Source organism: Mus musculus, chromosome 10 (genome assembly GCF_000001635.26).
Source record: "Mus musculus strain C57BL/6J chromosome 10, GRCm38.p6 C57BL/6J".
NCBI lineage: Eukaryota > Metazoa > Chordata > Mammalia > Rodentia > Muridae > Mus > Mus musculus.
In genome coordinates this window covers 118843175-118855312 of record NC_000076.6, presented here as the reverse complement: position 1 = coordinate 118855312, position 12138 = coordinate 118843175, and the positions used below count along the sequence as shown (strand labels likewise).

Here is a 12138-nt window from a genome sequence, read left to right as displayed (position 1 = left end):
TTTATATGGTATCTGCTACATCCCATATCCTATACTAGAGCTTCGAATCCTTTTATCCTTCAGGCTGGAGGGGAGCAGGGTGCTCAGGTCTTTCCTGATATTCCTCACTCTTCCCTGTGGACCCTTCAGGTCCGTTATCTGAAGATGCTCTCCTATCTACCCCAGGCTTTCAGAAATGTGCATGCTTTTGCTAATTTTATGATTTTCCCTGGCTCACATTTTGGGGTTTTGGTGTCTCCTGACATGCTTGGGCCAGGAAATAAGGCTTGTGAGCTGCATCTAACTCAAGATGTGTTGAGTTAACACACTGAACATCTAACTCAAGATGTGTCGAGTTATCACACTGAACACCGATTTCTGGCTTACTTGCCAATGGCAACAAGCAAGCGGCTTCCGGTGCCTTATCCACAGTCAGTAGCATGTGCCAAAGGAAGGGAGCATGCGATTCCTAAGCCCAGTACAAAGGTCTTCAGATTTATCTTGCTTGCTGCTTATTCCACATCCGGTGTAAAAGCGCAACACACAGAACCAGTCAACCACAGAATCCACCAAACGAGAGCAAAACCAATGAACATGATGTATATGAAAACCCAAGCAGGCCCACGGCACCCAGGTCTGACTCAGTAAAGACCAGTTACCACCACTCTTACCAAATCTAAGTTTGTTCTGAAGTCAATTAAGGCTATATTCTGTTTGAGTCTCTAGAACTGGTTACCTTTTTGGAACCAGCAAGTATACAAATAAGAATTCAGAAATAAGGAACTTCAATGCTGCTTTCAAACCAGCCTTAGAGAATGCCCCTTGTTAGCGCTGGCTTCGCTTACTGTTCTGTTAAGGAAGGGCTTTAGAAGAGACCCGAAACCACGGGTATCTGTGGCTTTGCTTTGTCTCACCTGTTTCTTCTAGTTTGAATTACACCTCTTTTCCTTCAGACTTAACACAAATAAACACTTGTCACCACTGACAGAAGCCCCTCCCCAAAGAAAATCTGACCACTGTGCTGTGTGTGCATGAGAGAATCGCGTCTTCATGCCAAGTGCTTGGTTTATTTGCTTTCCTCTTCGACTTAACGGATCGGCCGTGGTTGCATCCTCATTAACTGCGAGGGAGACGGGAATGGCCGATTTTTCTGAGTCTCGGAAGTTTAGTAAATCAAGAATGAGTGGTGGTTCTTCTGAAGTGTTAGCTGGCTGTGGTAAGGACTGGAAGAGGTGTGATTGTATTGCGTTTGGCAGCATGTAGGAGCAGCTCTCCCCACAAAGGGGAGAAAGCTCCCTGCAGATCCCACAGTGTCACAGGAGCATCCTTCATCCTTACGCACTCCTCTGAGCTATAATTATCCCCAGCTGATGCTGAAGAAAATGAAATGAATGATACCAAAGAGGCTTTGTAAAAACAGAGGGGAGAAGACTGGGAAGAAGAGAGGTTTGCTAGCCACCAATGTCTGAGGCTATCTTTTCAATGGAGACACCACAAAAATATTGAAGACTAGAACATTTTAGTCTCTTTAGCTCTACCTGCAGATTTAGATGCAGCTGCACACACACCCCTTAATTGGCAGAAGTGGGGTATGTGGTCATTTATGCGATGGGTGACTATAGCTCTCTGTTCATTATTTCCTGTGGTCTTGAACTTTTTTTTATTCCTTTATATTTGAGTGTATGAAAATATTTTTGACACATTAATTCTCAGGGGACTAAAAGTTAAAATTCACAGATTGGTAGCAATAGATAAATCTCTTAAGATTTATTCAGATTTTCTACCCTTTGCCTCCATATTTAAATAAATATAGATTACTTCCCAGGGATGGGTATATATATATATATATATATATATATATATATATATATATATGTATATATATATATACACATATCATTTCAGATACAGTTTTAAAATACCAAATTGTAAATAAACCAGTTTTTACAAACTAAAAGATCGTGTCTTTCCTTGCTTTCTATAACAGGTTACTTACCTCCTACATTTGAGAAGCTTTAAATATCGAGACCCATTTATTCATTTATTCATTGGTAGAAATGAAGTCTCCTTTATAAAACCAAAGTCCATGAATTAGATCATTTAATAAAAATTGACGTTTTCAGTTGTTTGCAGGAACACTATGTAATTGATTATAAGCAGTTTATCTAGACTTTTAGTAAATAAGCATACAAATAACATGGGCTCATTTGTGATCTTTGTCCCCAAAAGTTAATGCCCTATTTATTTTCCCCTTTCTCTAGGATTAGAATTACTGGGCTTTTGTCCTGAGCATGCTTACATTTAAGAAGAAAGACACTGAAGTCATAGAATCCTTTTAACATCTGTTGCAGACCACATTCGTCTGCCAAGTCCTTACTAAATGCCTACATGTGAAGTTGGATCCCAGGCACTAGAAATAGAAAATATCCAACAAAATAGACACGGATCCTGTCTTTGGGGAGTTTTTAGGCTGATTGTGAAGGCAAACGTGATTGAATGAACAGAGAACGGCTAATCTAATGAAAGCGTGAAGGAGACGCACGTGGCAGTGAGCATGCGTACGACGGCAGAGCGGGCGTCCTGTGTTGTATAGGTCCTGGGTGGCTTCTCAAGGAAATAGCTTTTTCTGAGGAAGAGTGGGTGGTGACATGACGTTGAGCAAGCAGCCGAAGGATGGCCCTTGTGGAGCCCAGAGAGTGAGGACCTTGGTGTGAGACTAAGCTGCAATGCTCACGTGCCAAACCGGGCCAAGCCTCGTCTGTGGGTGATGTGAAGTTTTATGTCCTTTATCTCGGGTGCAAGGATGTGACTGAGGGATCTTCAGGAGAAGAAAGTTTCACAAGGAAATGGGCTCTCCTTGGCTGTCTGTAGAAGACTGAAAGAGCAGTCGATTAAGAAAGGTTCCATAGGAAATGGCACGGGCGGGGTGGGGGCTGGGCTGGGCTGGGTTGGGCTGGGCTGGGCTGGGCTGGGCTGGGCTGGGCAGGGCTGGGGGTGGGGGGTATCTGATGAAGATGGATGGGGATGCAGAGTATGAAAATAGAAGTAGCAGGTGTTGGTGCATCAGAAGTAGCTGCAGGTATTTCGAGTTTGCTTCCTGGAATCAACGTCGACTGAGATACCCCGTTTGTTCAGAGAGAATCGAAGATGACTGTGCTTGGTTCAAGTGTGAAGTGCGGCTGAACACTAGACTTTGCTGAAGACTTGTTGAAGCCTTTGAGTGAAATCCCACTTACTCGTCCATTGAAAAGAACTTCGGGCAGCTTTCAGGTTTAAAGAGATCATTGGACATATACACACACAGGCCAAGGGTAAGTTTGTAAAGACCAGCTAAACCCAACTCACCAGCAAACATACTCTCCCAGGCTAGACTCCTCTCCTGCCCCTCTCTTCCCTGCAGGCCTCTCTTCACCGTTTCCTGAATATCTGAAGCGGTTGATAACACTGAACACTATATTTACATAAAGTAGGCTCAGAAAGAGGTGACAATCGGCTAACAATGAACTAGAATAACATACAGTGAGATAAAATGATAAAATGTTTGGGATCAGTACAATGTTGACTGTTTGAGGCTGTTATTGCAAGAATGGATGCTACTCGTGAGTCTGTGAAAACTGACCTGATAACCCTGGCGGTTACATACGATTGGTGTTTAATGTATATGAGCATGCATACCTTGGATGTATGGAATGTATCCATGGCCCAGGTGGTATAGTATGAGATTCTACTCAGTGTGGTATGCAGTTTAAAAAAATTTAATTACTTATTTCTGAAGTTTGTCATTTAATATTTTCAGTCTCTCATGGAAACCATGGAAAGAGAGATTTCAGATAAGGTTTGATAAAGGCACTTGAAGGATAGAACACAGTAGTCATGCTTGTTGCGCTTGGTTTATCAAAACAACAACACTAACAATGACCGGGAGGAGTTTATATTTCTTTAGAAGGTCATTTGTAGTGGCCCTGGATACAAAGCTTCAAAGGGGGTGTTTCCAGCCAGGTCTCAATGGAATTCAGATGGCTACAGAGCTAAGGGTCATTTTTGAGAGAAGAGAATTGTTCTCACAGAGGTGCGTATTGTTTGTTCATCATCCAATGTGTGAGGGGCTACAGTGTAATTTTGGACCTAGGCAGAGTGAGGGAGGGAAGCATAGCTCTTTGGAAAGGTGTGTATCATCATGGCAGGGTTTCCTCAGCTACACTGTGTCCCAGGCATTTCACAGTCTCTGTGTGGCTGGAAGGCATGAAGTTGGCCAAGATGATACTGCCCTGAAGCAGACACTGGCATTTCCCTCTCCCCAGAAAGATCTCACTTCACTGTACCGTCTCCTCCACTGTTTCCTCCTATCTGGCCTCCTGGGCACACGCTGGCACACAGCAAAGGGGTCTCTGGGGATTGCATTTTAGTCTCGAAGGTGGGTGATTGACGGATAATCGTTAGAATGTTAGCTGTGAATTGCATAAAGTGCAGGAAAGCAAGTGATGTTGGGAAGAAGGATAAAAGACTGGGAGGAAGGTCAAGCTCCTCTGGGAGAAGGATGCTGTATGGCACTGGTTCCCAACCTTTCCAGTGCTGTGACCCTTTGCTACAGTCCCTCATGCTGTGGTGACCCCAGCCATAAAACTACTTTGTTGTTACTTCATAATTGTACTATGGTTAGGAATTGTAATATAAATATCTGATATGCACAATACCTGATATGTGACCTCAAATGGGGTCACAACCCACAGGTTGAGAACCTCATGTGCCTCTTGAGCCCTACATGATCTAAAACAAGTAGGGGTAGAGGAGAGACCAGTGTGGGTAGGGCTACACAGACCGTGCTGAGGACCCAGGGCTTTTTTTTTTTTTGTGATTATACCAAAAGGCAATTGGAATAATTAACATAGCCGTTGAAACAGCCATTCTGGGTTTTCATGCAGAAAGCTTAGAAGAGACCCTTGTGCAAGAAAGTGATGACGATTCACGCAGGCAGAGCATCTTGTGTGTCTGGCTTCTATGATGAGCTTGATTGGAATGAAAATGTTTCAAGACCACAGGTTGTCCTTGCAAACTGAGGTGAGGTAGGGGATTGACCAAGTCTTCACACAAGAGCCTTAGAGGCCTTTACCTTAAGAACTTGAGAAGCCCGTACACTTTCAAGTTCCACAGACCCAATTAAACCTAGCAAGGACATTTCGAGTCAATAAGAAAAACAGTAAGAAATTAAAAAGTAGACAAAAGACTGTTCTTAAAAGTTACATGAGAAACAAATCGATCGAGAACCTTCCTTGTGAATCAAAGCAATGTAAATCGAAGCAGTGGGTTTCTTTTTCATCAGTGCAGTATCGGTAATCAATAAAACAGTCATGATCAATGTTTCCAAAACCATGTGGTGCAATGTACTCATTAGATGCTTTACGGGGTGGAATTAGCAGCGCCTTCTGGAAAGCACCTCGATAGTTTGCCCCTGAGCTTAAAAAAATTGCAGTTGAGTTTGCCTGCCAATTGGCCTCAGGAATGTGTCACCAATGATGTTCACACAATTTGTGTTCAAAGTAATCACATCTAGTGGCAAAAATCAAACCTGGGAAAAAACTTGTATACACCAACTGGTGATTGCTTCATAAATTATACCTCGGTTATGTTTTTATCCAATTAGAAGCAAATAGGCTAAAAAAAGAGAAAGAAACACTTCAAATAGAAGCACATATTACACCGAAAATAAGACACAAAACTTGCCTCCAAAGATGGAGGTAAATCGCTCCTCGCTTAAGTTGCTCCTTGTGAGGCCATTGGTCACAGCAGCAGGAGAAGTAACTAACACAGTGTCTGTTCTCCATTTTAATTTTCTTCTGTTTCATTAGAATATGAGTATTTGCATTTTTTGCATTTTTAATTAATTCATTAATTTACACTCCGTATTTTATTCCCCTCCTCTCCGTCCACCCTCCTACTGCTCCACATCTCATACCTCCTCCCCACCTCCCTGTCTCCACGTGGATGTCCCCCCCCATCTGATCTCTAAACTTCCTGGGGCCTCCAGTCTCTTGAGGGTTAGGTGCATCTTCTCTGAATGAACACCGACCTGACAGTCCTCTGATGTATGTGTGTTGGTGGTCTCATATCTGCTGGTGTATGTTGCCGGTTCATCATATAATTTTATTAGAAAACACATTGTATTATTTCAAAGAAAAGTAAGAAGGCAATGAAGTCACGGCAGACAGTATGTGTGGACTTTAGTTATGGTGAAGCAATGAAGTCACATGGTCACACTGCATTCTTGGTGTCTTGAGGAATCACGCTGAGCCGTACACTTTCTCATATCACATTCTATGACCTGGAACACCAACAATGGGCCCAAGAGGGATTCACAAGTGTAGCTTGGTGAGCCAATGCATTTCTGGGGTTTACCTGCAGACACATGAGTGAGAGGTACTGATAAGAGCATGATGAACCTGAAGACAGCTTCATCACTAAGAAGACTATTCCCACATGGGAGATGACTTACAGACGCTCCAATCCCAGGATCTCCCTGCTTAACGTTCAGGCCACTCCATGGCAGGGTCCCCTCTGCCAGTGTGGAGCCAGGGAGCCTTGGAACCAGGGAAAGCAGGCCTGGAATGAGAGGGGTCAAGGTGTGTCCAAACCCTGGAAATCTCATCCTGAGATCAGCAAGAATAGCCCCGCCCCTTCCCTTCCCCCAGTCTCCATTTACCCGAGGCCTGCAGGCTCCACCCACCCCAGGCCTTCATGTTTTGCCACATATAGCCTTTGCATCCCTAGAAGAGATCATGTGGCAGGTAGCCATGTTAAATTTCCTTTCCACTTATAAGTTCATGTCCAGCATATGGGAATTCCTCCTCATTCAAATGAGGCATTCCTAGCACCCTGGCCCAGGCCAGTGATGTACACTCACCCTGATAGCCCTTACTTACTAAACAAAGGCTTAAATATCTTTTGATCCTCCCCCCCGTTCCCCTCCCCCCATTAAACTGAACCTGTTCTCTGAAGCTGTTCCCAGGTGTATGTGTTCCTTATCAGCACACTCATTGCTGACCAAGATCCTGCCTGCACCACAGATAAACTTCTCTCCCTCCAGTCAACTCTGGTATAGTGTGCAACGGGCCTGGCTACCCCAAGCAGGAGAAGCAGACATGGGACGGCATGTTCCTACCAATTGTTTGCTGATTATGTAATATTGAGGAGGGGCTTTATGAAACTGGTAAATTCCATGTACTTCCTGAGCCTTGTAAGTTTCCTTGTAAGTTTTCTGGGTCTTATAAACTTTCCCCTTCCTTCCAGGAGTGAATACCTCTATTGGAGGAAATAGATGAATAGCAGGGTTTTTTTCTGGGTTTTGTTGACTGTTTTCTACTGCCTTAGCATCACTGTTGTGTTGTAGGTACTCCTGCTTATAACTCAGGATCATGTGTGTTTGGAGGAAATGAGGCCAGGGCGAAGCTAAAAATTAGAAAAGTTATTGCTGCAAATATTGGCAGTGACTATCTAGAATCATTCGTTGATATTTACTCAGGGTTCAGTAGGAAACAATGCTGTGATTGATTAGCAATGTCTGCCCTGGGCAAAACAATTGCTAGTTGTAGAAGTATCTTTGCAGTTTTGTATTTCAGAATTACTTGTGGTTCAGAATTATTGTTTGAATTCTAGTCTTGACACCTGGAATGTGTCCAAGGCATTGCTAATATTAGCTGTTCGTTAAGGTTTAATTAAGCAGATTGCTCCTCCACCCCTTTTTTCTTTAGGAGCCAATGTAATGCCAGGAACATTATGTATTCATCTCAGTGTAATGGATTAATTCTCTACTATTACATTTGCCTGCATATTCGTGTATCTGGCAGGACTAAAAGAAGGACAAAGAGCCTTTCCTTTCATCATAATCTCCTTACTTTTACATTTTCAGTGCCTTGTCTTGTGAGTGGCTGACAGCAGGCAGAGCCTAGCGGTGACGAGGTGGACAGGCTACAGCTGAGTTGTTCTCATGTTTCAGATTCTTGCTGTCTTCCTTTAGCCCAGTCGTCTGTGTCTCCCACTCCCTGAGTTATTTTTTTTTCCTCTTGAAAACAGTAAGGCCTTTAAATTGACTCGGGCCTCTCCTCTGTGTCCTATCGCAAATGGTGAATAATGAGCCGATTAACCCAATGACCTTCATGGATGATAAGAACGGAATATAAAGATAAAAGCTTTTCCTGCCTCTGACTTTTCCCTCCCTCTAGACTTTTCCTGGGTACACTCCTCTGGAACAAACAGCACCCTTGGCTTGTTTCTCATCTCTTTCGTGCATCATGCTATCTCACCATGCAGTCTTCAAGTGCTTGACCCTCGAGCCACTTGACCAGGATCTGCTCAGCATATACCGCTCATTAGTGTTCAGATTAATCTCTGGACACCTGTGACTCATTACAGAAGTGCAATTGTCTTGTCCCTGTGGTCTAGAGGGCTTGGCACCCGTGGCCACTTCCACCATTTACCCTGAGTAAGTGCTGCTATTGATCGTCCCCTGAGCCTAAGCCAGAGAAGGTTTGTTGTCCTCTTGGAAGTGGTTCAAACTTCCATTATCACCACTTGGGGGGTAGCAGAATGCAACTGTCCCATACAGTGTCTTTCCTCTTTCTAGTCACCCCACCAAGGTCAGTCTTGCCATCCTTTCCTCGTTTGACCCTGGCAGCACTCACTGGGGTTCTACTAATGACACCGTGTTACTGAATCCTTCTTAGCCTCTAGAACCTGTGGGAATTATTGGCTTATGCGTCATACAAACTGAACCCACCAGTCTCCCCTGCTGAAGTTCCTACCCCTCATGTGGACATATTGGGAGACAGGCCCTCTGTCGAACGGACTGATGTGCTAACATGGTACGGCTGGTATCTTCACACGCAAAATATCAACACCAGAGCGTAGGCATGCACAGGAAACCCCCCATGAGGATAATGTAGTGGCTGCTGTCTGCAGAGGAGGGAAGCCCCCCTGAAACCAACCTGAGAACCACCATGAAGCATACGTCTCTCATTTGAACCACCAGTGGTGTTTTATTATGGCAGCGAGAGCTGAGATTAAAGCACACAACAGAAGACTACACTGACAGATGGGGTGAAGGCCAAGAATCAGATGGAGTGGGGAGGCTCTTCTGTATCTTCCTGGTCTGTAAAAGGTCTGTAGACATAGAAGGAGGCAAAAGGGATGCATGCCTGCTGACACCTCAGTCCCAGTCTATGAGCATACAGACACCATGACCAAGGCAACTATTATAAAAGACAGTTATTTGTGGCTGGCTTACAGGTTCAGAGGTTCAGTCTATTATCATCAAGGTAGGAAGCATGGCAGCATCCAGGCAGACATGGGACTGGAGGAGCTGAGAGTTCTATATCTTGATCAAACTGGTGCCTGGAGAAACTGATCCAACTGAATGCATATATAATTAGGCCGTTATTAGAATGACTCACAGGGTCTGAGGCTACATGGTCTACTATTGCAATGTAGAGGCTGCAGGGCCAGAAAAGCCAAAAGCAACGAAATCTAAGAAAATGGGGGCCTCAGAACATCTGAAAGCAATGAGTGATTCCCAACACTGAGCAACGGGCCTAGAAGCTTCACACAGATTTGCTGGTATGAGTCTACACTCAAAGGCTGAAGAGTGTGGAGTCTGATCAACCCTCAGGCATGGGCATCATCAGAGAACACCCTTACTCTAGAGAGCCCCGTCCTCTTCTCTCTTGTCCAAGCCCATCAGACGAAGCTGCCTATATTCAGGGAAAGCCTTCATTCTCAGCTCAATGAACCAAATGTCCTTCACAGAAGCACCCTCAGAAACACACTTGGAAGTATGCTGCACTAATTTTGTGGGTGTCTCCTGCACTGGCTGGTTTTGTGTGTGAACTTGACAGAAGCTGACGTTATCACAGAGAAAGAAGTCTCCCTTGAGGAAATGCCTCCATGAGATCCAGTGTAAGGCATTTTATCAATTAGTGATCAGGGGTGGGTGGGGCCTGGGCTGGTAGTCCTGGATTCTATAAGAAAGCAGGTTGAGCAAGCCAGGGAAAGCAAGCCAGTCAGCTGCACACTCCATGGCCTCTGCATCAGCTCCTGCTTCCTGACCTGCTTGAGTTCCAGCCCTGAATTCCTTTGGTGATGAACAGCAGTGTGGAAGTGTAAGCTGAATAAACCCTTTCCTCCACAGCTTGCTTCTTGGCCATGATGTTTGTGCAGGAATAGAAACCCTGTCTAAGACAGCCCCCAATCCATTCATGGGCGGTTAACCATTAAACCCAAGGAGACCAGTGCCAAACTTCTAACTTATAGAACTGTAAGATAATAAACGCGTTGTTTTAAAAGCTTTAACATTTGGAGTAATTAATTTGACACATCAATAGAAAATAAATTTTAGCCTGTTGGGCCTTCATGTCTGTATATTGGCACTTCGAAAGGGAAGTTTTGGATAGATGTATATATTGAGGATTCATTTGCTTCTTAAATAAAATAAAATAAAATAAAATAAGCTAATTGGGATAGAAGTGAGGTACCAAATCTGAACACTGTCTGCCACAACCTGAGCTAGACCACACAGAGGAAATGGGGCCAAACAGCGTGGCACACAACACTTTCAGCTTATTTTACTCTCTTTGTCAAAATGGAATGTTATGTGAAGTATAAACTTACCTCTCCATTTGAATAGAATAAAAATCAAGGTAACATAAAACCCACAGACAAAAGGAGTGTAGAGTTAAACTGAGTCTCAATAGCAGCCATTACATTTGAGACACGGGAAGGGTATTGCTGTGTTGTGTATAGTGAGTGTGTATGTTGCTTGTACATTTGTACAAAATGTACATACTCTGCTTCTGGCGGTTTGAATATGTGTGGTCCAGGGAATGGCACTATTAGGAGGTGTGGCCTTGTTGGAGAAATTGTGTCTCTCTGGTGATGGGTTTTGAGACCCTTTTCCTAGCTGCCTGGAAGACAGCCTCTCAAGATGTAGTACTCTCAGCTTATCCCGCACCATGCCTGCCTGGATGCTGCCATGATTCCCACCTTGATGATAATGGACTGAACCTCTGAACCTGTAAGCCAGCCCCAATTAAATGTCCTTTATTAGAGTTGCCTTTGGTCATGGTGTCGCTTCATAGCAATGGAAACACTAAGATATTGGGTTAGGGGGTTTTAGCTTGTTCAGGGATGTCTAGTCTGTTGTCTGAGACAGATTCTCAACTCTGTATCTCATGCTGTTATAAGCTACTGACTCTATAGCTCAGATGGACTAAAACTCAAAACCTCCTCATTGCCTCAGCCTGCCAAGTGCTGGGACTGCACGCCTTTGCCGCCGTACCCAGCTTCCCTTATGTGCTCTGGAGACTGAATCTCTCCTTCCTCTCTGGCTTCTCGGCCTCTCCGGTCACAGTCAGTTTCTGTCAGTTGATAAAGAAAGACATGTTGTCTGTGATGACCTCTGGAAAGGCTTTTCTTAAGACTGATCAACTTTCCAAGGATGCAAAGTTCCTAATGTTTCTATTACCACCTCTCGGAAAGTAAGGTAAGAGAGTACATGGTCTTGGGATCCTGAACCCCGCCCCGCCCCACCCCAGCTCTCTTAGGAACTTCAGCCCTCTCAGCTAGTTTGGACTGAGCCAACTGTTTGCATTTACTCTGAAAAAATAAAATAAAAAAACTCACAGCTGTTTCTAAATGCCTCTTTCGTGGATCATGCTTTTTTTTTTTTTTAAACGTATTTTCCTCAATTACATTTCCAATGCTAGCCCAAAAGTCCCCCATGCCCTCCCCCCTACTCCCCTACCCACCCATTCCCACTTTTTGGCCCTGGCGTTCCCCTGTACTAGGGCATATAAAGTTTGCGTGTCCAATGGGCCTCTCTTTCCAGTGATGGCCGACTAGGCCATCTTTTGATACATATGCAGCTAGAGTCAAGAGCTCCAGGGTATTGGTTAGTTCATAATGTTGTTGCACCTACAGGGTTGCAGATATCTTTAGCTTTTTGGATACTTTCTCTAGCTCCTCCATTGGGGGCCCTGTGATCCATGCAATAGCTGACTGTGAGCATCCACTTATGTGTTTGCTAGGCCCTGGCCTAGTCTCACAAGAGACAGCTATATCAGGGTCCTTTCAGCAAACGCTTGCTAGTGTATGCAATGGTGTCATCATTTGGAG

General features: G+C 44.2%; 1 long non-coding RNA gene across 1 annotated transcript; it reads right to left on the bottom strand.

Annotated features, from left to right (window-relative positions):
- Positions 1 to 6180: 6180 nt before the first annotated feature.
- Positions 6181 to 6596, bottom strand: Gm40776. The gene is made up of 2 exons (XR_001779699.2): positions 6470 to 6596; positions 6181 to 6372 (listed from the first exon to the last, which is right to left on the bottom strand). It is a non-coding gene; the product is annotated as a predicted gene, 40776 (long non-coding RNA).
- Between the last annotated feature and the right edge of the window lie 5542 nt (positions 6597 to 12138).